This window comes from Pogona vitticeps, chromosome 5 (assembly GCF_051106095.1).
Source record: "Pogona vitticeps strain Pit_001003342236 chromosome 5, PviZW2.1, whole genome shotgun sequence".
Lineage (NCBI taxonomy): Eukaryota > Metazoa > Chordata > Lepidosauria > Squamata > Agamidae > Pogona > Pogona vitticeps.
The window spans coordinates 175,628,820-175,654,823 of record NC_135787.1 but is presented as its reverse complement, the minus strand read 5'-3'; the positions used below and the strand labels follow the sequence as shown (position 1 = coordinate 175,654,823).

Below are 26,004 nucleotides of genomic sequence, written 5' to 3'. Positions count from 1 at the left end.
AAAGTAACAGAAGTTAATGAAAAAGAACAGTGCAGTAAGTAATGTGTCAAGTTATTTTTCCAGCATTGCAGTGAATGATGACCGTGGGCTTTTGGGTTTTTGGAACACTTGAAGGGATAACGGGAACAAATTCCCTTTAAAAAATAACTTTCCAAACTCTTTCAAGGCACATCAAGCCAAGACCGATTTGCAACTGATGCAGAAGATCTCCCCATCCCTCTCGGTAAAAATGCAACAATGAGGGATCGCTATACGGATTCTTCGTTATACGGTGCGCTCGTTAAGCGAGACACCACTGTACTTACAGTCATGGAGAAATCAAAGAAGTTTCAAGGAACTGTACAGTTGGCTTCCTAGATAGTAATGGTGGACAGGCAGTGCTTCCCCTAGCACTCCGAATGTTGTTGGATGGCAACTTGCATCTGTCCTAGAAGACAATGGTAGGAGATGATGATGGGAATAGAGATTCTGGAAGCCACAAGATGCACTTTCCTACTGTATTCAAAAATATTGCAGAGCTAAAGAAGCTATGCAAAATATTCTTAATCATATGCATTACCCACACAGTCTGATCTGAGTAGAAATCTGGTTCTGCTCATAGAGACCTGCTGAATGGATCAAAAGCCCATCCAGTCCAGCCATCATCTTCTCAGGGGCCAAAGCAGATACCTCTGTAAAGCAGATCCTACCACAGAGCATATGAAGTCTTGCAACAACTAATATTCTGAACCAGTGCTTAGAAAATTCCTCCAATCAACAGCAGCTTCTAGAATCCCTCAGCCAACATGTCTATTGACCAAACACTTTCCATATACATGTGAACGCTCCACCTTACAGCTATTGGTTGCATGTTTTGTTTCAAAATTATTCAAGGACACCTCTAACTATAACAACTGCAAAAAAGAAGTGTGCCCTTTGCGGAAAAAATCCAAACTGTAAATGATGCTCTGGCAGGAATCTCGAGACACGGAGCTAACTCCCACTATTACCGTATTTTTCCATTTATAAGACAACACGATGTATAAGACATTCCCCCCTTTTTAACCCCCAAATTAGAAAATATGATCCCCACGGGGCTTAGGAAGTGGATAAAGCTGTCATGAAAGGGCTGCACGATTGCACCCCTTTGATCCTGAAACCCTTTCATGGCTGCATCCTTAGGAAGTGGGTAACACAGCCATGAGAGGGCTGCACGATCACAACCTTTGATCCTGAAACAGCCATGAAAGGGCTTCAGGATCAAAAGGGTGTGATTGCGTAGCCCTTTCATGGGTGCTTTAGCCTTCCCTTCCTTTTTGCTAAGCCCCGTGGCTTCACAAAAGACAGGGGAAAGCGTCTGCCTTCTGTGTATAAAATGACCCCAATTTTTTGTTTAATTATTTAATGAAAAAGTGTCATTTTATACATGAAAAAAATTGGTAATCTCAGTTAGTGAAGATCCACTAAATCAGTGGTCTCCAAACTTTTGACCATGAGGGCCACACCAGATATTTTCAACATTTTTGAGGGCCAGAGGAACAGGGACGTGTGCGCACATGTGCACATGGCTGCATGGCCACACACACGCACACATGAACGCAACCCCTCAACTGCCCTTTGGGTCACCATAAAAAGTTAACTTTGTGAGACATAACCCATCTGCAGATGAATTTTAAGAGTGAACCATGTTTTCAAATGATATAATTTTAAATGTTGTTCATTTGTTCTTTTATTTGGTTCCCCCCCAATGTTTCTTCAGATTTACAAATTCACATATTGCACAGCTAGACATTACCACTCATATTTCAAAAACACCTCCTGAATAGAATCCAAGACAATATTAAGGCTACAGTCCAATGCATAATTGTCTGCCAGTTTCAGTCTGAATTTTAAAGGGACTATCCCAACTGATTTATACTCTCTCTCTCTCTCTCTCTCTCTCTCTCTCTCTCTCTCTCTCTCTCTCTCTCATATAACAATGAGTTTGCAACCTCCACCACCACATATCATATACTACTGAAATGCAACCTCTGAGTCTTTTTCCAAATTGAGCCTTCAAAGGTTTCCTAGCCTTCATGTACACAATAAACCTGTTCTATTGTCTTCAGTTATAATTTAGTTTCTATGCACCTGGGCATCTTTTTGTTTTTTCAGCCTCACTTTCTTTCTGCATTGAAGGAGCCCTTTCCATTCTCTTGCCTTAATTATTGGCATTGTCGTCGTCATCATTCATGTCAGAAGTGATCTGATGGTGCTTCTGGAACAGAAGGATCAGCCAAGAGGGAACTTCCATTGCCAAGGCAACGCCCACATGTGTTCATAGGCCTTGTGTGGTTTGGGGAGGCTTTCTGTCTCTCCAAACTATAATCTTGTATCTCTGTAAGTTAAACTTAAGCACCACACTTCTTTTATCATGAGCCACCCCCCCAAAAAAAATTCTGATCTGCTCTTCACTAGACTAAAACTCATATTTCACAAACTATTTGTACATGCTTGTGCTTTGTCAAGATGAGACGGGATTTCTAGCATCTATCATATATCAAGCTAGTGGTAACCAGATTATTTCCTGCCATTTTATCGGTACCATATATTGTACAGATTTTACTTATTTAAACAAAAACAAACAGAAAATAATCGAATACACAAATATCTAAATAGACAGCCCTTCCCTGTCCCGGGAACCATTTAAGAGTTACAACCTATACCATTACCCTTGTGGACCCCACCTCCCATCCAGAATTGTATTGATGCTTGCAATTGGTTTTGTTTGACTGATGGTTTAGATATTTGGCTACAGAGCCAGATGTTGGGAGGTTGATTCCTCACAGTGCCTCCTTGACAGAGGATGGACTTGATGATCCATAGGGTCCCTTCCAGCCCTGCAGTTCTCAGATGATGATGATGATTAAGCCCCATAAGAAGATAAAATAGTAGCTTGAACATGCCTAGACGGATCAGGGAAACGGTTCTCTTTTCTCATTCTCTGTGGCTACAGTGAGCTTTGTTGACTTCTTTGCTTTATTTCAGCACATTAATCTGGGGCTTTTCATTTCTTAGGAAAAAAAATGCCACAGTGGATTTTCATTATAAGAATCCTTTCTTCAGACATATAAAATTGAGGATGCAAACATTTTGTGAATTTATTCCATTGTTTGTTCTCTATTTTTCTCTGATGACGCATCTCTTCTGCTTTGGCGGGGCGTAAGCAGACAGCGTTCCATAGGCAGCCTATATTGTTATGTTGCCCTTAGAAAACTAAAGGAAAACTGCTGAGGCAGTGAAAGGCGCTGTATGTTGAGCCACAGTCTGAATCACCCTAAACAAATCAGATTTGGAAGTAGCAAATGCAAGAACAATCTTCGTTGAATGCCTGACTCTTGAATTGGAAGAGGCATAATTGGCTATAGCTTTCTGTTCTTTTGCATCTCAGCTCACTGGATAAAAGATGGCAAACGTACAATGACAATATCTGCCATTGCATTCTACATCCTTCTTGTGCAGTACAATACTGATGCACATGTGTATTTAGATGTTTCTGTAAAGCACCATAAATTTTGATGCTATACTATATGTATTTTTGGCGGCGCTTTATCCATACACACATATGTAGCTGTCATTTGGATGAGGGAGAAGCAGATGAAGTAAATGCTGTATGCAGTTGTATATGCAGGTGTTCCGTATAAAAACAAGAAACATAAAAATAAACGGTGCAGTGGAAGACTGCTAATATGTCATTCCATTTAGAAACAAGTCACAACTTCACATTCATTTCTGAAGAATTTAAGAGGCTCTTCATCAGTGGCCGAAAACCGCCCCTCCGGATATTGTTAAACTAGACGTTGTATTCACTCTAGTCAGTGTTGCCAGAGGTGAAGACTTGTGTCTGTGTGGAGAGCTATACTTTGTCTTTTATTGTTTAGTCATTAAGTCATGTCCGACTCTTTGTGACCCTATGGACGAGAGCACGCCAGGCCCTCCTGTCTTCCACTGCCTCCCAGAGTTTGGTCAAAATACTTTGTCTCGTCGTCGTTTAGTCGTGTCCGACTCTTCGTGACCCCATGGAGCAGAGCACGCCAGGCCCTCCTATTTTCCACTGCCTCCCGGAGTTGGGTCAGATTCATGTTGGTTGCTTTGGTGACACTGTCCAACCATCTCATCCTCTGTCGTCCCCTTCTCCTCTTGCCTTCACACTTTCCCAACATTAAGGTCTTTTCCAGGGAGTCCTCTCTTCTCATGAGATGGCCAAAGTACTGGAGCCTCAGCTTCAGGTTCTGTCCTTCCAGGGAGCACTCAGGCTTGATTTCCTTTAGAATGGATAGGTTTGTTCTCCTTGCAGTCCAGGGGACTCTCAAGAGCCTCCTCCAGCACCACAATTCAAAGGCATCAATTCTTCGGCGGTCTGCTTTCTTTATGGTCCAGCTCTCACTTCCATACATCATGACAGGAAAAACCATAGCTTTGACTATGCGGACTTTTGTTGGCAAGGTGATATCTCTGCTTTTTAAGATGCTGTCAAGGTTTGTCATCGCTTTCCTCCCAAGAAGCAGGCGTCTTTTAATTTCGTGGCTACTTTGTCTACCTCACCCTTAAAAACACCTGAGGAGATGCTGCTGGTAGGGGTGTGCCATTTGTGTGAGTTTTTTTTAAATTACAAATCCTATTCTCCATTCTGGGAGTTTCACCTGACAGACACCTACAGACACCTAAATGCGACTTATCTTGGAGAAAGTCCTAACATAGGCCTAGCTTCCTGATAAAAAAAGAATGCTGCCTGTAAACACCAAGGAGCTTCCTCTTTGACCAGGAAGCTAAGTGGAGCTAGGCCTATGCTAATCCATGAAACCTTCCAGTGTATATCTTTCTTCCAAGTGACAACATTTAGGTGTTTGTAGGTGTTCATCTGTAAGGTGGAATTCCCATAATGTGAAAAAAAAGAGGTCACATCCCTTGTTACAGGTTATGGTTGATGGTACAAACCATCCTCCTGAACCAAGAAATTCTTAACACCCTGCTATAAATCCACACTTCCATGCCAGCACGCTCCCATAGTCAATGTCAGTGCTAAGTTGTTGTATGTTGCATTCTTCCTTGTAAAGAAGCTACTTTGGACCAGTTCTTGCTTTTTGGGGGAAGGTGGAGGGTGTTTCTATCTATGTGATTCATGGACCTTTGATGCAGGGGGAGTGAGGGATGCAGGTGGGAGGTGATAACGACACAACACATTAGGAAATGACCATATAGCGGATACTTGGGATTAGATGGGTCTAAAGGAAGAATGAGAACACTTTGCCCCTTTAGATATTTTGATTTTCAATTTTTTAAATTTTTTTTAAAATTTTACAAAGTACAAGATACAAAATACAAAATATAAGATATACAAACTAAAATAATTGTGCTCCCCACCACCAATTCTGAATTATAATTTGCGCCGTCTTCTATACTGGCCACCCAGGTTCCCATTCATATCTGTTGCCTGATATGAAGAACTGCTGGATAGTTCAGTGGTTTAAATATTAGTTGGGAGTCTGATTCCTCAGTGTGCCTCCTTGGACTTGATGCTCCATAGGGTCCCTTCCACCTCTACAGTTTTAAGATGATAATGATGATAATTTTATGTGAACAATTCTGGAGAAGGTGAAAGATGCATATTGTACTGTTGTAGACTTTTTCAGTTCTTATGGGGTACCATTCAGATAATAGGGTTTGATACTTAAGTCAGTGGGTTGTTGTAGTTTTATATATGAGTTTGTTTTCTTTGTTTCTTCTCTGCAAAAATCAGGGAGCACCTGTAGTTAACATTTTCATTTATCAGGCGAGGCAGGCTTTGTAAACAGTTGATTCTCTTCAGGTTGTAGTCTCAAAATAATGAGCACAATCGTTTGTTCTTCAATCTGTCTTGCTGTTCTCTTGCCATTCTCCTCAAACTCTCTAATTTTTTTTACAACAGGGTGTGTGTGTGTAACTATATTATCACTTGCAAAGTTCCTTCAGTTCAGTTTCAGATGTGAGACACACAAGGGAGAGAAAAACAAAGTCAACATAAACCAGATGTATCAAGTGAGCAAAAGGGTATTTGTTCCAGTGTATCCTAGGACCTTATCTCAAAACTCAACAGTGAAAATATATCTGTGAAACTTGAAAATAGATAGATATATATCTGATTTTTACATCAACACACATTGACTGTGTTTACTCACAACCCCTGTGCCAAACCCTCCAAGGTGATTGGCACTTTATAACGATGGCTGATAATCAAAGAAGAGGAAATGAGCAAAGAAGGAGGTGAGGAGGAAATGCAGGCATCAGTCAGCACTTTGCTAGGATCACATAATGGTTCTGTAATGATCAAGTGGGCTTGATGCTGATGGAGGCACTTTATGAAGAGGGAAGCCAGATGGCTCTTGATCACAGCCAAGCCAAAGAAAGTAATCTTGCTTTCTCCCATGGGCTTCTGTTGTACCCAGATGGAGTAGTTGTTAATGGAGAGAGTCGTGGAAAGAGGCAGAGCTGGACAGCAATGGATCTCAGCCCAGCCAGAGGAGAAGGCTTTGCTGCCCCACCTGTCTTTCAGCTCTGGTGGGATGGAATCTTTGCAAATAAGTCCACCAAAAATTGTTTATCCACAACTATTTTAGATGCCCCCTTTGACCCTGATAGGCCTAGAAAAATGGGCAGTCAGCTTCGTAAAGCTGGTCTGCAAGCTCATTGGTAGAAGACCTTCACTCACCACTAGGAGGACCATTGTTTGTGTGTGAATATACTTGCATTAAAGGGTGGCTGCATGATCTCTTCATGCATAGCAGATGGCTTTCTGATGATGCACAGGTGTCCAGATGACCTTTGGTCTGCCCTTTTTCTCAGTGAAAGGGTGTGAAAGTTCTCATACTAACACAGATTGTTATGGCACTCCATGAGAAAGTAGCATGAGAATGGGTCTATCATGAAACCAATTACATTCTCTACTCCAAGAGTATGGAAGCTGCGGCCCTCCAGATGTTTTAGGCTCCAGGTCCCAGAAGCACTTAACTGGCCATGCATGCTAGGACTCTTGCGAACTGATGCCCAAATAATGTGATGGTACAAAAGGCTCTCAACCCGAACTCTGCTCTTTCGCTTATCCAGAATTTTGAATTGCTTTGTTACCAATTAATTTGTTACTCATAATTGGTTACAATTTTTAATGACAAGTTTAGAGGGTGTGTTACTGTATAATCTTTTTAATGTCATCAGTGTTAATGGTTTAAATGATAGTGTTTCATGTCACATTGATTCATTAATTTGACTGGGATAATTTGTTTTTTTCTTTTCTTTTTGCTATTTTTGCCCATTTTAAGTCCTTTTTTAATTGAAAAGTCATGCATCACGAGTGTTACTAATGATTAATGCAACAAATTAATTTCATAGTATTCACAGCAGCAATTAACATTAAAGAATTATTTTTTTAAAAAATTGATGTCAGTGTTAACATATTAGCCATTACATAAACATTTCTATGCTCTGCTCCTACCCTTTAGCCAGGCAGATTGTGCCTAAAACAGAAGGACTCAAGAATTGTTCCAAACATGTATAATAAGCACAACTGTCTTTATTGTTGTTCTCAAACATGCTGTGAAAATGAATGTCGCTCTCCCTTCCTTACATAGCTAGGCTTAAAATATACTCTCTTCTTCCTTTGCAAGTGCCTTTTCTCATGCTATTGATGAGTGGATTCTTCCCCCTTTGGTTAATCAGATGAGCTGATTCCTCCCTCCCCTACCTTTTTTCAATAGATTAATTTTTTTAAAGGAGAAATGTCTAACTAAAGAACAGGGGACTCATTGTATTGATTCATTTTCATTGACTGTTTACATCACAGTGATCCTCAGCTGGTGGCAATCTTTAATGTTTCAGTCGATTATCATTTTTCTCTGTCTGAATAGCTTCTTCAATAGCTATGATGTTAAATGACTATGAATGAAGGCACATATAATAATGTTCCATGGGCTGAAGGAATAGGTGCCCCTTTCCCTCTAGATCAGTGATTCCCAACCTTGGGTCCCCAGATATTTGTCGACCACAACTCTCAGAAATCCTGGCCAGCACAGCTAGAGGTAAAGGCTTCTGGGAGTTGCAGTTCAAGAAAGCATGGAGTTGGGAACCACTGCTCTAGACTTATACTTCTGAAAATCTCTGACCCTGTGATGTGAGGCTGATAGGAGCTGATATTCAGTAGCATCTGGAGGGCACATTTTGATTAACCCTATGGATGTTACATTTTGATTAACCCTATGGATGTTAAATATATTCGCGAAGGCTTTCACGGCTGGGATCTAATGGTTGTTGTGGGGTTTTTGGACTCTTTGGCCATGTTCTGAAGGTTGTTCTTCCTAATGTTTCTCCAGTCTCTGTGGCCGGCATCTTCAGAGGTTAGCATCTTCAGATAGCATCCTCTGAAGATGCCGGCCACAGAGACTGGCGAAACGTTAGGAAGAACAACCTTCAGAACACGGCCAAAGAGCCCAAAAAACCCACCACAACCTATGGATGTTAGTTTGGAGTGGTTGCAGAGCAAACAGCTACTGATCATCCACAGCATGGAAGAATGATCTGACGGGTTCTTTATGATCTATCCTACATTTGGAGAGCTATAACATTTTAAAGAAAAGATGCCCAGTAATTTGAACTGAGGAAGTGGGGAAAGAAAAGACAGAACTTTTGGCACCAGAGGAGGAGAGTGGCAGCTGAATCACCCTCCATAAAGCTCAAGATCTTCCTTAAGCAATCCAGTCACTGAAGCACTAAGGAAGGACTCAGACTGAGGTAACTTCAAATCAGGGATTGAGACTCGGGACTCACTGTCAAGTCAGTCTTAAGTCACACCGGTGACTCGATGTGGTCTCAACTCATTGGTTTGGGGGATTTTTTTTAAAAAGGGCTTAGGCTCAACTTGTGATTTGGAAACCACCCTCCCTTGCTTTTTTTTCTGCGGAAAAAAGCAAGCTTTTAATAGGGACTCAGACTTGGTTCCAAAGAGTTGGACTCAGGACTTGGACCCAAAGACCCCTTGTAGCCGTTCTGTCAGCCATTTTGCATAGGTGGAGGATGAGGTAAAAGATCTCTGTTATTGTCGCTAGATAGGATTCATGTGCTAGATTTTTGTTTTTTCTTTTCTTATCCAGCTTGGTTGATGTAGCAAACAATTTACTGCTAGGACAAAGTGTCCATGCGAGTGATTAAGGGTGAATGGTTTTGTTCCTTCTGTATGGGTTTTTACTGGCTAGGTCCATATTCGTGTGCTAGTCATTTTACTTTCCTGCAGAAGCAAATCATTTCACAGTACTTGGCATTTTTTCAACAGGGTGTCTTGATGTATCAGGCGACTCTTTTTCATCAAGTACAAGCTAATCTGTGACTATTCATTACTATCATTAGATCATTATACCACATATGGGAAAGTTAATATTTTGCTGGCTGGGATAGTCTGGGCATTAGAATCCAAAATAGCAACTTTCCCCATGTTTGCTCTGTACTAAAAAAAAATGCTTTGCGTTTTCAGATGACAGTTCAGTCTTGCACCGTATTTTGTTAGCTGAAGGGAAATCATTATAGGGTATCAGAGAGGATATAAATAGAGAGATATAAAATAAATGAATAGAACTGGCAGTTTATAATCCCACACAAACAATAATCTTTCTCTCTTTTGCCCCCCCCCCAATGCTTTAAATTGGGTCCAGGCCAATTAAATAGGCCTGTTTAAAACCCACTCCGTAGTGCAAGCAGCCTCTGCTCTCTCTGCTCCATTGCTCCTTTCTGAACAGCCGTCTTTGATTCCTGATTCTAGCAGGAACGTAAACCCTCACTTGTCTAGTTCTCATATGTGAGAATGAGGCATTGCTATGTCCCTCCCTTTGTTAGGAAGAATGGCGAGGAGTTTCCCAGTCCTCCCCATCATATTCTTGCCTAAGTGAGAACAGTGTTTTTTGCACAAAACGCCCTATTTCCTGCCTTTTACATGACACTTCTTGTGCAGAGCCACACCATGTGGTTGCACAGATTGCATCCAAGTTAGGAGGGCTGCCGATTTGTTTTAAGTATTTGAATCACTGGACATTTATTTGGCAATCAGCTTGTTATTCTGTACCTGCTACGTGCATATATGCTTTTTATCTGAAAGAGAAGGGACAGTAGAAAAAATGTTTGTGCACATTAAAGGGTTTTTTATTTGACAGTGGATGACCTGTATGTTTTAGTCACAGCTGGAGGTTTGGAGCCCTGTGAAGCTTTACATTTCCTTCTTGAGGTATATTGGTCCTGGTAAAAATGGGAAATGGAGGATTATGCAGCTTATGTACTACATGTTGTCCCAAGGGGGAAAAATGCAATTCCCAAGTACCAAACATTTCCACAATTGATTTTTTTTAAAAAAAAATCTGAAAACATCCTCTTGTGTCCTCTGGGATGTTGGGAAGGTACTTTTTTGCCATATCGTTTACAATTATTGGGGATTAGATGTAAGCTGGCTCCTCTCTTAAGTCAGTTTGACAAAATGGGGGATAAAATTACCGCCTGTCCAAACAACATGGACTTGGCTGAAGGTCCTGCAGAATTCCAGGTCAGGTCTTAGGAGTCCAGTTGGATGGGATTTATTTCTGAAGCAAACCTTGGAGGTGCTCCTCAGGTCTGAACCTATTGTGAAAACTGCTTTGGGATGAGAATGCTCTTGGATGCCCTTGCCATGCCATTGCCATTTTTAATATATACTACGGGCCACAAAATAGATGTGAGGAGGGGAGAACTCTGTTGTGCTGGTAGAGCATTTCGAGGACATTGTTTAAGTCTAGGCCTGTTATGATCGATGGGTTCCATTCCAGATGCTTTTTGAGTGGAGCAAATGTACCCTATTCACTTTCTGCCAGCAGTTTCTGGAGATATGGCTGTAGCTCGCATCCCCCCTGGGCAACAAGAGTATCCTCCATCCTCATTGGTTGTTCCTGCCTCCATGGTTCCTTTCCTTCTGTGCCTCTTGGATCAGCCCATATATTTTAGGCATGGCTTGCGGTTGTCTCTGTTCTCTTGTTTGCTAGAACTGTCTGATTCTTATCATGTCGAGCGCTTCCTTCTCTCCCTCCTTTCGCATGCCTGAAGCCTTGCCTTTTCGTTTGCATTATTTTGGTTTTCGCACACCATTTTGGGTAATGCCTTTTGAGCTTTCTGCCACCTGATGAGCAGAGAGAAGCTGACAAGGCTGTTGTTATGTTTTAAGAACAGCAAAGTGAAGGAGGAACTGTTTTAATTCGCCCTGCTTGGACACTTTTCCTTTGGACAGAAGACCCACTGAATATGACTCTTTCCAAACTAACATACTGAGTACTAGGGGGAGCCAACACATATTTCGGCTTTTTTTGCAGCTCAAATTTCCTGCGGTACAAACACCCCTGAGCGAGTCCCTGAGCCTGCAGTGAGCCTGCAGCAAACTCTGTCAATGTTTGTTTTGCCTTCCCCTCCATTATCAATTTGCCTGTTCCTATACATAGAAAATATGACTCAGTGTCATCGTATCTTTTGTCATGCATTCCTCCCACTTCGTATCTCTTCACCAGGCCTCAGTTTGGCCTCCTGAGCCAAGAAAAATGGAGAGACAGAGCCGGTGCCTGAAATGCTGGATTTATTGTCACTGTATTGCATGGTTCCTACGCCTTGGAAATTTACAACTGCCGTTCAGTCCAAGAACTATCGATACTACAGCTAATAACATGTAGGTATTGATCTTCAGTTTTTTTGGCCTGCAGCCAAATATGTGCTTGTTAATACTAATCAATATCTGAACTTCAGTTTCCTTCTCCTTTACAGTTCCTGCTGAATTTTCCCCTCTTTTCCTGCTTACTACCTTCACTAGCTTTTCTTTGGAAAAAATAATATAGCCTGAAGAAAGAAGAGTCTATTTAAAGTAAATGAAGAGAAACAATTTGAAGAAGCTATTGTGAACAAAATTAAGAAACAAGATTTAGCAATTTTAAATGAAGAAATCACACAACAAGAAATCTTGACAGTTATTAAAAATTTAAAAAGTAGGAAATCACCAGGCTTAGATGGTTTTACATCAGAATTTTATAAAATGGTGGGGCCTTTAATAGCTCCAGAAATGCAGAGTTTGTTTAACAAGATAATGAAGGGAGGGAGAGCCCCTGAATCATGGAGGAAAACAGAAATTATGATAATCTTGAAACAATCGAGAGACCCGACGGACCCCAACTCTTATAGGCCTATTAGTTTAACAAACCAGGATTATAAAATTTTTGCAAAAATTTTAGCAAATAGATTAGAGAAAACACTCCCAAGATTAATAGGAGAGGATCAATATGGTTTTGTTAAAGGGAGATATATTGGACACCCTATAAGGAATGTGATTAATACTCTACATCACGGAAACAGTGAAGGAAGATTTGCCCTTTTAAAATTAGATGTATATAAGGCATTTGACACTCTAAGTCATGGGTATTTATTTCAAGTACTAAGTAAATTTGGATTTGACGGTCCCTTTTTGATAGCATTAAAAGAAATTTATAGAGAAGGGAAGGCAATGATTAAAGTTAATGATAATTATACAAAAGAAATTTTGCTCCAGAGAGGAGTGAAGCAGGGTTGTCCCTTATCCCCAATGCTGTTTGTGTTATCTATGGAACCCTTAGCCGAAAAAATTAGAAGTAGTAGTAAAATAAGAGGATATACAGTAGGGAAAGAGGTAATTAAATTAAATCTGTATGCGGATGATATAATATTGGTGTTACAAAATCCTCTTGATGCAATAAGAGAACTACTGATAATTTTAGAAGAGTTTAAAGAATATTCAGGTTTAGGAGTAAATATTTCGAAATCAGAAATAATGTTTAAAAGGATAGATTTAAAGGAACAAAAAGAAATAGCAAAACTGACAGGTATGAAATTAGGAATTAGGAGATTAAAGTATTTAGGTATAACAATAACAAAAAGTATTAAAAATTTGATGGGAACTAATTATAAAATAACTTGGAGAAGGATACAGGAAAAACTAAACGAATGGGATAATAGATATATAAGTATTTTAGGGAAAATAAGGGCAATAAAAATGTTTATAATACCAAAGATGTTATATCTATTTCAGGTACTCCCGGAGTACATCCCAAAAAAACAATTAGCTGTATGGGATCAAGAATTAAAAAATTGGGTTTTTGGGAAGAAGAAAGCTAGAATAGTAAAGAGGGTAATATATTCACCACAGGAAGATTTAGGGTGGGGTCTCCCACATTTGGAAAGCTATTACGAAGCTTTTCAAATAAAAATGCTATTGGAATTAGATGGGAAAAGTGTGGAGAAATGGGTAAGATGGGAGGATATAATAAATAAAGGAGTAGGTAAATTTGGAATATTTACACAGAAGGTTAAAAACGACATTAAAAATACAATAGGCCCAAGACAGACAGCACTAACAATATGGGGGGAAAGGCAACTTAATTGGATGCCAAGTCTTTCCAAATGGACCCCACTAGAATCTCTAGGTGAGGATTTGAAAATTGAGAAAACTTTTTGGAAGAAACTAAAAGAAACTGGCTATTATAGAGTGAAGGATTTATATAACCCTCAGGGGATACAGATTCCGGCACAAAATGTAGTAGGACAAGTTGGAAGACAATACTGGTTACAGACTATGGCTTTATATAATATTTTGAAACAGAGAAGGTATTCTGGAATACTAAATAAAGAGGATACCCCGCTAGAAAAACTATATAATAATAAAGAGGATAATAAGAAGGGTATTGCAAGGAAGTTGTACAACTTGATAAATACAGATAAAGATTATATGATTGGGACAATACAAACGAAGTGGGAAAGAGAAATGACATTGTCAGCATACGAAATAGATGGGTTAATGGAAGGCATATTGGAAATCAAAATGGATAAATTTAGAGAATTGGAGATGAAATTAATATTGAAATGGTATAGGACACCCCCTCAGTTGTCTTATATGATAAAAGGTTTGAATTCAAGTTGCTGGCATTGTAAGAGGAGTAAGGGATATTATGCACATCTTTGGTGCGAATGCCCTAAGGTTATTGAATTTTGGCAGCTGATTTTAGAAAAGGTGAACGCCGTGTGTAATATTAACTTGCAGCTGACTGGGAAAATCTTGTTTATGGGAGTTCTGGGGAATAATAAAGTAAAAAAACCTAAACAGAATTTATTTAAAGCTATGATTATAGCAGCACATGCAGTAATAGCTTATGGGTGGAAGGATGCATCAAAATGGACTTTGGAAAGATGGAATTGGTATTTATATGAATGGATTCAATCAGACATACTGTCGATTTTGACACAGGATAAGGTATGGGAAGAAAAAACATTAGAGATAAGAAAGAAATGGTCGGGATATGTAAGATGGGTAAGAGAAGGGGGGGCCAATAATGTTATATTGGTTAAACTCCAAAAGGTGTGCTCATGGTTGCAGATTTAAAATTAAATGGTCTTTTTTTTGGGGGGGTGGGATAAGGGGGTAGAAATAAATAGGAAAATGATGACTATGTAAAGATAAGAGAAATGGTTATGTATGGATATGTTAATTAAAAAGTTAAAAATAATAATAATAATAAAAAAAAAAAAAAAGAAGAGTCTATTTCTGGCCATGTCACTTTTTACGTTATTGTTGTTGTTATGTGTTATCAAGTCACTTCCAATTTACGTCAGCTTTCTTTAGGGAGTCAGTCCATCTTATATTTGGTCTTCCTCTTTTCCGGCTGCTTTCCACTTTTCCCAACATTAATGTCTTGTTCAGAGAATCCTGCCTTCTCATTCTGAAAGTAGGACAGCCCCAGTTTCAACATTTTTGCCTCTAGAGATAACTCATAAATCTTTCCCATTTCATTTTCACATTGATTTGGAGTTGTTTTTTTTTTCTGATTTGCATTTCAGTTTCTTTTATATATAGTTTTTCTCTCAAAATTCACATTTATAGGGGTATTGTGCATGAACATATGCATATATTCTGAAAGAACTGGGTGTGTTTAGCCTTGAGAAAAGAAGACCTGTGAGAGATACGATAGCACTTTTCAAATTCTTGAAAGGTCTTTTCTTGATCATTCCAGAGTGCAGGACATATAATAATGGGCTCAAGTTACAGCCAGATTTAAACTGAACATCAGGAAAAAGTTCTTAACTGTTAGAGCAGTATGACAATAGAACTAATTATCTTGGGTTAAGTGCTTCAATACTGGAGGCACTCAAGAGAAAATTGGACAACTCTCTTGTCAGATCTGCTTTGATTTGGATTCCTGCATTGAGCAGGGAGTTGGACTTAATGGCCTTACAAACTCTTCCAACTCAATTATTCAATTATTCTGTGATTCTATATATTTCAAATAAGCCAAATCTTGGTAAATTTTAGCTACTGAGAACTGCAGTGGGTAAAGTTCCTATCCCCACATTAGTTTGATATGTGCGAATCAGGTGAATACATGTCAGATTTTTTGTGAAGAATGAATTGCCTATTCCCTAATTCCACATCGTGTGTAGAACATGATATGTCCTCTCCAGAATTCACTGAAGTGTGTTTGAAAACAAATCAGCCAAACCTTAACAAAGACAACTATCAGCCTGATATGAAGGGAATCAACTACATCGCTTATTCAAACTTTCACTAAAAAAATAAAGGGAGGCACAGACTGCTAAGCAGTTTGAAGTACATAATTAAAATATGTTATTTTCCTTTTTATTGAAGTGATTGAAGAGGATACATATGACAAAATGAGGAGGATACATGGTCCTGTTGCTCATTTTGGAGGAAGATCAAAGCTTTTGCATTTCTGTGTAGAGCACATGTTGACAGCATGGAGGCTGAGGTGGTGGTGGTGGTGGTCAAGAAATGGGCATGAACACCTAGTTCAGCAGTCCATGCTGGTTCAACCAACTGCCGAAGCACCCACTCACAAGCAGCATCTCAGCTTTCTTGCCCACTCACCATTCTGAGTGGGTGCCCACCAGAGGGCGCAGGTCTCCAAACTGCAGAACACCTGTTTCGCCATTTGCTGAACTGGCATGAACCACCAAATCATCAGTTCATGCCCATCTCTACTCCAGCCACCCTCAACACCAATGAAATATTGATTAGCTTATTAATACCATTGACTGGATCCCCATTTCTTTCCATTTCTTTTGTTCCCTTCTGTATTGCTTATTAATTTCTTCCCCCGATAATTAAGGTATAACTATTTTACATTACAGTTTTCATTTGCAGAGAGATAGTTTCATTTCTTTTGCAATGTAATGGTAACTTTTCCTTATTTTTAACATCAGTTCAGGGGTGTGGCTTGAAATGGAGGTTCATGCTGTGCCTGTTGCATTCAGAGAGTTTTTCCTAAAAGCTAATTAAACTGTAACTACATAAAAGTTAATTAAACTGTAACTACATAATAATTACTTGTGAAAATTCAGACAGTATTTTTTTAAAAATTGTGATTGTATTTCCTGTTGAGAACCTTGGAACTTTCATTGCTACTAATTGCTTTTTGAAAGTAATTTGCCAAGTTCTAGAGCCTGTTTGAGGTGTATGTTAATTTGTTTAAACAAAAAATACTTGTATGCACATATACTTGTTCAGAATGCAAATATATTGGAACAATTTGTAAACTAGCTTCATCAACCTACCCAAAAGCATGTTTAACAGCATACCTCTGACTAACACCAAACTCATTTTTTATGCCAGCTGTAAAATTCAGACTCCTTTTTCTTAAGCAAGCTACATCACGGTTTCAAGATGTTCCTCTCAAACTGTGAACTTGAATATTAGCTAATAACTAGCAATAGCCACTAAAAGACTCAGGAGAAATGCTGTTAGCCATCAGCTCCCATTGTGATACAATCATTTGTCATTTACCTTTTTAAAAAGGAGACAGAAAGGTAATCTCTTCCTTTGGTGATCAGTTGGTGGCCATGTAATTCCTAACACACCTGTGATACACACTTGCCAATGAATTCGAACTGTAGTTCGTTTGGAAGGAATACTGCCATGAAACCATAAAGAAGAACTTAAGGATGGGGTAGAATTTTGTGCAGCTCAAATGTTGATAAATATATAATAGGTGTGAATGCCACAAGTCAGTATGTGCATTAGAATACCGCAGTGGTTCCCAGCCTTGTGTAACCTAAGTGTTCTTGGACTGCAACTCCCAGAAGACTTCACCATCAGCTGAGGTTCCTGGGAGTTCCAGTCCAAGAACACCTTGGTTACCCAAGGTTGGGAATCACAGAAAAATATGTGGACATTTTCACACTGCTGCTTTTAAAAGTCACAATTTTGTGGAAATAGAGTGGAAGAAAGATGGTGAAAATGGGAAGCATGCAGGAAACCAAAACTGAGATACTCCTTCGTCCTTAGCAGGAGTTTTTGGAGAGACTGGTAATATTTAGGATCATGTAAAAGCATAGGAAAGCAGGCTGCTTATATACTACCCATAGCACTTAAAGCACTGTTTGGCTGTTTAACGAATTAATTATGCAGACTACACATTGTCTCCTCACCCCACAGCAGGCTGGGTACTCAATTTAGCAACCTCAGAAGGATGGAAAGCTGAGTGAACCTCGAGCTAGCTACCTGGGATCGAACCTGGGTTGTGAGCAGAGTTTGGGCTGCAATACTGCATCAGTTCAAATACAGAGGTTGCATGGAAACAAGCAGACAAATAGCCTCTTGTGAGCGACAGATGTTTGCATATTGTCACAGAGCAATATTCCCTGTGTGAAGCTGTTTTACACCAGCTCTGACTACTGGCCCATCTAAAGCAAGAGTGGGCAACTCATGGATCTCCAGATGGTGTGGGGTTGCAATTTCCAGCATCTTTCAGCATTGGCTATCTAGGACTGATGGGAGAGGTGGTCTGGAGGTTATACTTTAATGGCTCTATATTTACAGCAGGGCTTAGTAACCTAGTACCTTTTAGAGGTTTCGGACTAGAGGATCTCCTAGCCCTTGACCAATAATTGTGCTGACTGTGGTTTATGCAAGTAGTTCTCGAACAACATCTAGAAGGCACTAGATTAGCTTTTTGAGGTCTAAGTTGACTGACAGCTGCTCTCCAGGATTTAAAAGAGAGATCATTCTAAACCTTATATAGAGATGCCAAGATATAAATCTGTAGGCCAAACTGTACATTAAAGACAGCAAGTAACTAGACAAGAGAATTGCTTTAGTACATAGCAGGTGTTTTCCATATCTTCCATAGTTTGCAGATAAGATTGCTTTGTTTTGTTATCCAAAAAGTCAATGGAGCTTAGTTTGTACATATGATTGCTGAGAAATGAACATTTTCCATTTCTAAGTTACTAATGTGATTTCACCTTCTAATGACACACTGTCTGTAACAGTTTGACTCTCGGATCTGCATGATAAAAAAGTGTATGCTGTACTAATAAACTACCAATCCTCTTTGTCATCTTACATCTCCTTTGTGCTTAGCTCTATTTCACATTACACAATCAGTGAGTTCATCGTATCAGCTAGTGAAAATAAGATGGGGTACATGGCTTATGCTGGGGATCAGCCATTGCTCAGTTCTTACAGAATTGTTCAATGTGTCAAGGTTCCAGCTCAGCTTCTCATTGCACAACCGAAATCTCTGCAATGCAGCAATCTAGTTGGACGTAGCATAAGAATAACAGTGGCTCAGCATCGGGTGCTGCTGTTGGAAATATGTTTCTGTTCAGTTTAACCAGGTTATCTTCTGGCAATAAATCTAATAACCGTCTCTCTTGCCTCAAGCAGCCTTCTTCAATTGGCATCACCTGACCATTTTGGACCACACCACCCATCCCCACAACTCACTTCATTTCCCACCCAGCGCTCTTAGTGGGATGCTCAGACTTGTGGTGCAGCACACATGGGCATGAAGAGTATTAATTAAATTGCCCATCCTTGTCAATTTACTCTGCCCTTTCTTGATAAAGCCACCTCTGCTAAGGAAATTGAAAGTTCTGTGAGTTTCCTCACCTCGGACTGATACCAAGAATGTTACATATCTAATTCATATCTATATCTGTATCTGTAGATAACAGTTTCTTATCTTTGTTTGCAAGGATGAGAAAGGTAGCTGAGGATTCAAACTGGAGGAAGCTGCATTGCAAAGTTCTTTCCCTCAGCATGTAATATAGACAAGTCTGAAGATGAATTAGCCTGATTAAATTAGGATGGTAGGGCAGGATCCTCCTTCATAAAATGTCACCTGAAAGATCCATAATAATTGTTCTTTGAGGATTACAGAGAGTAAACTATTTCTACTAAATTGCAAAGTCATTTTAGAAACATACGCATTCCAGTCCAAACACACATTTACGTAGATGGTATGTCCCCACTGATTTCATTTCCACTTACTTTCATAGAAATGTGCTTAAAGACTGCAATCTCTTTAGAGTGCATAGATTTTTAATATACTTTAGGAAAGATAATTACATAGTAAAGATTACAATTTGCAATAATGCTTCCCAACAGTTTCCATAATGGTTGCATCTTCAATTATATAGGCTACAGCGAATGCTTGAAATTCAGTGGATGTTCCTTTTCACATATAAAATTATGATCCCAGATTAACTTTGTGAATGTCCTAAAGGGATGCATATTTCCCCTACAGTTTGGTGACATGTATGAGTAAATTTAGACAATGTCATTTAGGTTATTGTCATAATCACCAGCATTTCTCTTGAATTTGCAATATTTGTGCACTTCATCAGGGGTCAGAAGCATTCATTAAATGTTGGGCCGTTAATGACGTCTTGGTTACTCTCCCTTCATTTTGCTGGTGTTATACGCAGTATTATTCATATCATATCCCACGTGAAAAAGCTCTTTCACCATGTCCAGCTGCAGAGATATTGTGTAGGGTACCTCCTACTTCTAAATTCCATGTTGAGGTGATACATATATTGGCCGACCAAAGTTCTATACCAAGTGCTAACTGTGAAGAAAGTCTCTGTTTATATCAACCAGGGAGCATGTTTGCTGAAATTGTACGGATGCAGTTTGTTGAGTTTGTTGTGGGGGACTTAAACTATTTGAGACAGAGCATTTACAATTTCAAAAGTTACACCCTTCATTGAGACTATGGGCTATCCCAGATAAAACTGATCAACACTGCATCACCAGATGAGATGAGTTGCTTTCCTACCACATTGCTCCATCACCATACCTTTAGAATAGCATGCAGATGAGAAGAACTTAAGATCAGGTTCTTTCCATGTTTAGTTCTCCCATCCTCCTATATCCACACAGTTTACTTTTGGCCCCATTCTTGAGGAGAGGAGAATGTTCCAGAAGAATGTGCAATTTTGTTTGCCTCCACCCAGTTTCCCCACATTTTTGGTTTGCAAATAAAGGTATCATCTCAATACGGATTCTGGAATTTGCTTTGTGTCATCATGACTACTACTACTTTTCTTTATGATTTCCTCCATAGTTTATATGTTCTTCTGCATATAAACTAGTCTGTACTCCATTGTGTGAGCTGTAACAGTGGCTTGACATATTGTATTCAGAGAGAAGAGCAGATGGAGAAAGAAAAGGCCTCAAGTTGCATATGAAAGTGCATTTTGTATCTCCAGAATTGCTGAGGCCAAACCAATCTCTCCTCCTCCCTAGTTGACGTTAAGTAGGCTGTACCTCTGAGAAAGGCAAGGAAAAAAACTTCATCCACCTCTTCACCAGATGATTCTGCCTCAGGTCTCATCATTCATGGATGCCTACCTCTTTCCAGCATGCTAGAAAAAGAATGGACCATGCTTAAATTGAATGGATCAGATTCAAAAGAGGAGAATACACGGGGATTGATTTTCCCGGCTGGTCTGCCAGTTCATCTTGGGATGCCATGTAATGTCAGCTTATACAGAGAAGAAAACCTAAATTAGCCTCATGATAGATCACAAGCTAGGAGCAATTTACTTTCTGCTTATCACTGACATTAAATAAAGCTTGGAAGGAAGTAGCTCAGTGGGGATTAGAAAACCTACTCTGCATGCCAATGGAGCCAGGTTCTGTTCCAAACATTTCCAAGAGGGATTGAGAAAGACTCCATTTTAATCTCTGGAGAGCTTCTCTCAGTTGCCTGAAATCATTGGCCAGCAACATGCTGTCATATACAGTGCCATCCTGCCATTTTGGTGGCCCATGCTTACCCTCAATGTGACCACTATAATTCTAAGGAGACCTACAAATGTCCTCATTCTAAATACAAAAAGATGACTCAAGACATTGTGGTGGCCAGTTGAAACAAAAGCCATTCACTAAGGTGGTTTCATGCCTATCTGAGAGTGCAAATGCAGCATTTTTGTCAGCATTAGCAAGAGTGAAAAAAACAGTGGTTTGTGCAAAATGTAAGCTTCTGCTCAAAAATTCATTTATTTATTTATTCACTTATTAATATCTATCCCACCCATCTAATAATGGAGCGCTACTCTATAGCAGTAAAGAAAATAGAAATAAATCACATTTTGACACAATAGCTCCATGTCTTGTAATTTGGAAAATGTCCAAAACCTCCCAAAATCTCAGAAAACTTGAAATGTTGTGTAATTACCAGTAAGTTAAGATTTATATTGCTACAACTGATGAGCTGTACTTCCAAGAATCGGTGACAGTCCATCTTCTTTCTTCCCCTTCCCTTTTCAAAAGGAAGGAGGTTTTCTGTGGTGCACAATGGTAGGGTTGTATGGCTGAAGAGTGTGCTGTTGCACTAACCACAGAGAGCTGTCACTATTGCCACTAGTAGTGGCAAAACTATGGTATAACTTCCTCAAACCCCCAGAATTTGTTTGCTTCTTCAACAAGATTGACTAGAATCCTATTGTGTATTTCTGACAGGATAAGTGTAATTGTTTAAATTGTTGTGGTGAATTCCCACTAACTAAAGTGTTGCTGCTTGCAATTCTAGTTGAGCTCCAAGTTGCAAAACCAGCATGAAACAGGGAATGTGAGCTGCAACTCCGTGATTAATGGCAAACCAGTTTACAACGTTTGCCAGCAGTAAATCCTCAATAGGCTTCTGACCACTGGACTAGATGGATGGATTGTGTGACCATATTATACAGCAGCTCCCGGTGTTATCTCTTATATCAAACTGGTTGATACATACATTTTGAGTTTCAGTGCAGGTATGCAGGGTGTTCACAGTCCAGAGGACTCCCTGGAAAAGACTCTGATGTTGGGAAAGTGTGAAGGCAAGAGGAGAAGAGGACGACAGAGGATGAGATGGTTGGACAGTGTCACCGAAGCAACCAACATGAATCTGACACAACTCTTGAGAAATTTTGGCTGAGCTTTTGTGCATATCGTATCACTAATACGATCAGCTATTCCAAGTGTCTGAGCACAAAACCTTAATAGCAACCAGGAGCTATATATAATATATATTGTGGATCAGTGGTCCCCAACCTTGGGTCTCCAGATGTTCTTGGACTTCAACTCCCAGAAACTCTGGCCAGCAGAGGTGGTGATGAAGGCTTCTGGGAGTTGTAGTCCAAGAACATCTAGAGGCCCAAGGTTGGGGACCACTGCTGTGGATGAACCTGCACATGTGCTTGTATACACGTAACCATACACATGTAATGATCATAATTCTTTATTTGTATTCCACCCAATTTTCATTATACGTAGGACATTAGTAGAGCATAATGGTGAGCCATGGAACTATATTTCATTTAGTGCTTACATGTGGAGCACTGGATACTTTCTTATGATAGCTACAGAACTGTGCACCTTGCATGGGTAAGGAAATAACTAACTACAGCGGTATAGTGATTATCTTGGCCATGCTGAGATGATGGGAACAATTCTAAATCTCCCATGTATTCTTCCGCTCTCTTCTCAAGCCCCTACAAGAATGAGCTCTACCATTAGCTTGCAATCCAATTTTATTTCTGAAGAAGTTTTTGCAACCCTAACAGCCAGATATCTTGTTTCTGCAAGAGAACTAGTATTTTGTAGAGAGCAAAAAAACTTGTTTGGAGAGTTACAGATCGTGAACTACTGTGTACCCAACTGCTGACAATAGCTTACACCAATTGCAACCTATTTATATGTTGGATAATTTGATGATTCTCTCTATTCAATGGGAATTTTTGTATGACTGAAGGTTCACAGGGGAAATAATGCATAATTTTGGATTCTTTGCATCACTTCCCATATTATGGCCGAACACATGGGATATTTCTGTGTTTTGATCCCAATCCCCTAGTCTGCAAGATAATGAATAACAGGGTCAAGCTATGTATGGTCATAAATAATAGGATCAGAGTAAGAGACCTGTAGCTGTCAGATTCCCAGGAAGTCATGTCCTCTTACAAAAGGAAGTTTATACTGTAGGGCTTGTTGTTGTTGTTACATGCTGTCAAGTCACCTCTGAGCTATGGTGACCCTATGAATGCGTGATCTCCAAAATATATGGTCCTTAAATGCTCAATTCTTGTAAACTCAGGTCTGTGGCTTCCTTGATAAAGTGAATCTGTTTCATATTTGGACTTTCTGTTTTCCTGTTACTTTCAACTTTTCCCAGCATTATTGTCTTTTCCCATTAATCTTGCTTTCTCGTAATGTGCCCAAAGTAGGACTGCCTCAGTTTCATCATTTTTGCCTCCAGAGATAATTCAGGCTTGATTTGGTCTAGGAGCCACTTGTTTGTCTTTCTGGCAAATTAAGGTATCCGCGAAGCTGTTCTCTAGCATGATATTTCAAACAAATCAATTTTCTTCCTATCAGTTTTCTTCACTGTCTGTCTTTCACATACAGACAGACAAATTAATTGGGTGTACAACAGTGTGAATAATCCTGGCATTGGTCTCCAGTAACGCATCCTTATACTTGATTATCTTTCCTGATTCCTTCATTGCTGCCTTTCTAAGTCTCATTCTCTGTCTGATTTCTTGACTGCAGTCTCCATTTGGATTGATATCTGAACCAAGGTATACAAAATCTTTATTTCAGTTTCTTCATTGTCTACATTAAATTTGCATAATTCTTCAGTATTTTGTCTTCTTAATGTTCAATTGGCTCTTCTTTCACTTTTATCAGACGTCATTTCATTGCTGCTCTGGGTTGTTAGGATGGTGTCATCTCCAGGCCCAAATGTATATGGGGAGGATGGGTTCTGTATAGCTTTCTGATATTTCTCACTGCATTGCTATGGGAGTCTGCCTGTGAGTTGCCACATGCTTGTTTGTTGCTTACATCCCTAGTAGGCAGGATAGGTTCAAGAGTGAGAGTAGCTCTTCTCACACGCTTCTCCATGTATGATTATGCTTCTTCTTTGGCACTACAGTGAGGCTAACATATGATAGAAATGCAATATGATGAATGATGCAAATATATTGTGTCAATTTTCAGCATTTAATCACTTGCTGTAGCTCTGTCAGTGTTTGTTAGATTACTTTGAAATTTAGCATATCTGTAGATCTCAAAGAGTAAATAGCAGCTGTCAAGCTTCAAGCAATTAGCTCAAAAGATTTCATTTTTAGAAACAACACATCGTGATGGTTTTGAGAAATAGAATTTTTCAAATGTAGAGCCTCCCTTTAATATCAATATTTGTAGATGTGCATGGAGCGAATAGCAGGCTAGATAGCTCAGTGGTTTAGGAAACTGGCTGCAGACCCGAGGTTGAGGGTTCGCTTCCCTACTGTGCCTCCTGAGAGAACAGCCAGCCTGTGTAGCCATGGGCAAGCTAGACAGTTCTAGAGTGCCCCAGAAGAAGGGAATGGTAAACTGCTTCTGACTATTCTTTACCTAGAAAATCTTGGGAAACCATAAATTGGAATAAATTTGACAGCATGCAATTATTATTATTATGGCATGAATTCTTGTTGAATGGTTAATTCTCACACATTTTGGCTACCCTGACACAATGAAGCACCTTAATAAGTAATTTTAGAGGCCTGTGGGATTCCTTGTTTCCAAGTGAGAGCAAGGCAAAGAGCTTGATGCCCCCTCAAGGTCTCCATAGTTTGTGTAAAATGTACCTAGTGTCCTTTCCTTGTGCAACACAAAGCAAATATATGCGCAGAAAGCACAGACGTTATGGCTGATTTTTCAGAAAGATGTCAACAACCGATCAAGTGTATTAAATTCTTAAATAAAACAGTAATCATCCTATTGGAGCAATTTGCACAAAATTTGGCAATTTTGTGCAAGAATACCAACTTTTTTGCTCAAAACATCGTTTGCATCAGTGCAGGAATGCTATAGAAAACACCAGGAATTTCTTGACCCTCAGCACTGAAGCAGAGAAGAATGTTCTTGTCCTTCTGCCTTGTCGGCAAGGGCATGACATGAAAAAAATTCCATTTCTATATGCAAACAACTCTTACTGCCTTTGACTCTTCTTCTGTTTTGTCATAAGGCCACTGATTGATGGCCTTATGGAACATTGTACTGACTCCTTATCTGCACTTAGTAGGGTTTTGTCAGGAGTTGCTCTGAATAATATGTTGCGACACAGAGTTTGGTAAATGACATGGCAGCCATGCTTCCAAAGGAAGATACTTTCTGTTGTCTTCTTTTGGATTTTTAGAAAATGCTGGCTTTTGTCGGCCTTCAAACTCAGGGTTTGCCCTTAGAGGAATTATCTCGGGTTTTGACAGGACGTAAAAAAATGACTGCCACTCAGGACAATGGAGAGCCCTTTGAGTCACAGTGAGTTCTCATTAGTTCAATAATACTCAGAAAAGAGCTAGAATACAATTGGATGTGGCTGGCCTTTCAACCAACATAAGAACTTAAAACCCAGGCATAGCTTTTGTGAATCTTTGGAAAAAAGCTACCACTTCCATCAAACAATACATTGGTACAGTTTAGAAATTGGTGAAACTGTTGGTTCTTCCTGATCGGTGGGGACCATGTGTATCAGTGGGGTACAAGCAGAGGATGTGATGTTAGGTATCACCATCATAATAGCTATTAATAATTCTAATAAATTTTCTTGGATCCCTTGTTGTTGTTAAGATTATTATCATTATTGACATGTTGCAGATTCCTTTTTCAAGACT

At 39.5% G+C, this 26,004-nt stretch overlaps 1 protein-coding gene across 2 annotated transcripts in view; it reads left to right on the top strand.

Moving 5' to 3' along the window:
- CHRM2 (cholinergic receptor muscarinic 2) overlaps positions 1–26,004 on the top strand; it is a 201,410-nt gene that overhangs the window by 60,869 nt on the left and 114,537 nt on the right. The gene's annotated exons all lie outside the window — the stretch shown is intronic.